Here is a 3,240-nt window from a genome sequence, read left to right as displayed (position 1 = left end):
AACAGAAAAGCTCCAATGTTGAGTACTTAAATTAAGTTGTCTATAATATACAGTGTTCTTTCTTTCTTTCTCTTCTATTTCTTCTCTTTTTCCAGATTTTTTTTTTCAAGCCATTTTCATTGGATTTACCACCTCATTAGGATTTGTCCTATGTTTGAACTTGTTTTAGTATTTTATAATGTATTTTATGACAAAAGTTTGTTTGTTTAATTAAGACAATATTAAGATTTAAAAATGATACATTGCTTGTGTTTGTATGAATATATTATTTTAAGACAATCATTGTTCATTTATAGTTTATTAAAGTAAGATTACTACAGTATCTCCACTACTTTGGTTTATCTATGACTGTGTCCGAAAGCTTAGGCAGGCTATCAGGCAGTGATTTTTCAGGCAGCGTTTGTATGTGAAGTTACCTCACAAAACAGATTTCAGACAGACTTCTAAGGCAGAATAACAGTCTGATGATCTTCAAGGAAATATAAAGAACTTTGGTGATAAGTGAATATTTAATTACAACAATACTAATTAATAACTATCAAAAGTGGAAAACGTCGGTCAAAATCATTTATTTATTTATACATAAACTGACCATCAGCCACAGCTTTTATTAGATTTTTTTAGCTTAATATCACAGAATGGAAAACATAGGATTGTGGGACAAAAAAAAACAGCATATTTCTTAAATTAACCTGCACTTTTTGAAATGTCTAGATTAATTTGTTTAATTCAGTTCAATTTTATTTGTATAGCGCTTTTTACTATACAAATCGTTGCAAAGCAACTTTACAGCAAATTAAGTTTCTACAATATTTAGTGGTAGCTTATCAGTGGTGACTGTCAGTTTATGTACATATGGCAGAAATGTACGGAAAAATCAATTAAAGACGTAATCAAACAGACGATGAACGCTATTAACAGCAATTATTATATGATGCAATCAAACTTATAGCAACATTTTGTTAACACAGAGCTCAACACTAAGATTTTTCTGCTGCTCCATTCAGTTGTTCAGCCCTGATCACAAAAAAACTTATAAGTTATTATATAATATTATGTATATATACATATATATTATAATGCTAGCTATAAGGACATTCAACTTTTTGGCATACAGTACAATGCACAGCATTGAGTGGTTTATATTCAGCCCATTCTAAATGATGCATCAGAGAAAACTAAATATATAGCTATATATAATAATATATAAGTTTGCAAGGCATGAAAGCACATGATGAACACATAAAAATGTAGAGACAACGCAGAACTGGATCTGAATTTTTTGTCAGCTGGCCTGAATTTTCCTTATCCTGTATCCCATTCCTATTGCGATGTGAAACGATCCAGTGCATGAGTGAATAAATCAACTGAATTACGAACCATTGCAGACTTTTTTGCAAACCCGTTTGACCAATTAGATCAGCAGAGTGATTCATTCATTCTAAACAGCGCATAGAATAAACATATGACTTGATTGCTGAAATATTATCAGAGAAAATGATTCTTAGGACAGTATACATTAATCCCATTGACATAAGAATTTATCAGTTATAATTTACATGCACAGCAATATTTCCTAATTTCCTTAAATAGGTCTAGTGACGGCCCTGGCTTTACCTGTGCAATAGGCCTATGTTTTGAAAAAAGCTGAAAATATTTTAGATTGTAAGATTTTATGTGGAGGTAACAACTTTCAGTAATGAGACTAGCTCAGTCAAATCCATTGTATCTTTGATGTGACATGAACATACAGTATGGCTGTCAAAATCCCACAAAAATATTTGCCACTGAACTCCGAACTGCAATTTTCTGCAAAGCTAGAGCTAAATACTTCACATAAATCATCTTCTAGTCATCAATCATTTATTGAGTTGGAAGATTTGTACTGTAACCTTTTATTCTCATGTTGGCATTTCTTTATTAAGCCAAAACCATGTATCACAATGTTTTTATCACCGCTCATTGTCATTGCTTTATCATTGACACAAATTCACATTTATCACCATTAATATGTCAGATGCCATAATTAATAGTATACATTTTATTTAGAAACTGTCAGCAGTCATTTAAAAACATAAATCATGCTTTCCATGAACTCCGTATTTTTTGCGTGTAAAAATGACTTGTGACCAATCCTTTCTAAAATATTGGCCCAATGTGTCATGGCCGTTTGTGTTGGTTTTAGAGCCGGGCATGGTTTAGGGCACTGAAACTGACATGACAGCATGAAACCGAGTCCTATCTCTCACACCGATATCAAAGCAGACGCACATCTTAACAGCGCTTTCTGAGAACCAGCTTAATTGTCACAGGCCTGAAGCGAGCTGCTGTCAATAGCACTGCTGCATGTGAAGGTCTCATGCCTGCAGAGGTGCGGTTGCTTGGCAACAGTTCCGTCAGAACCGCAGTAAGGTGTGAGTGTGGTTTCTGAGACGTCCGCTCACTCACTCATTCTCTCTCTCTCTCTGCGCTTCTTTGTTTGGCTGTTCTCCTCCAGCTCAAAACAACTTTCAACATTGTATCTTATCTTCACAAAAATAGGACTGATGGGTGTGATTCTCTGTATTTGTCGTTTGTTTCTTTCTGTTCTCTGACCATACAATAAAGAGGAACTGCAGCAACAGGAGGTTTTGAAAACAATGACCTCATTAAAGTTGTCATTGTACTTGACCGCTGGCTGTACAACAGAAAACACTGTTGTTATCTAAAGTCATGTACTTTACACGTGTTACTTGCAGCTTGTATGTGTGCTGTAAACACCGACCTCTTTGAACCAAATATTTCATACTCATGACATGCTCATTTTTGTCAGGCATCTTACCATGTGGTGTAAAAAAAGAAATAAAAATAACTCTCACGCACAGAAACTTCCTCTATTATCTGTCCCAGCTGGCTGAACTTACATGCAAAGGTCTCAGGACACTTCTCAGGACTTTTTTTACTTTAATAAATCAGTACTCAGAGGCATCATAATCGTTAATGATAGTTTCCATGTGATATGGGTAATATGTGAAATAAAAATTATTATAGAGAGAGAGAGAGAGTTTGTGTAATAATTAATTGGTAATTAGTAATAATTGTATATATGCATATAATATTTAATATTTTAATTAAATTATATATTTAATTCAAACATTACAATATTTAAATGTTCTACTTTAAATATGTTTTATTATTTTATTTCTTTATTTAATATTTATAAGTTTATATTTATAAGAATTAGAATATTTAAATATTCTA

The sequence above is a fragment of the Sinocyclocheilus rhinocerous genome, unplaced genomic scaffold, assembly GCF_001515625.1.
Source record: "Sinocyclocheilus rhinocerous isolate Xijiao unplaced genomic scaffold, SAMN03320098_v1.1 scaffold662, whole genome shotgun sequence".
NCBI classification, from domain to species: domain Eukaryota; kingdom Metazoa; phylum Chordata; class Actinopteri; order Cypriniformes; family Cyprinidae; genus Sinocyclocheilus; species Sinocyclocheilus rhinocerous.
The sequence above is the reverse complement of the archived record's forward strand: the minus strand, read 5'-3'. Positions refer to the sequence as shown.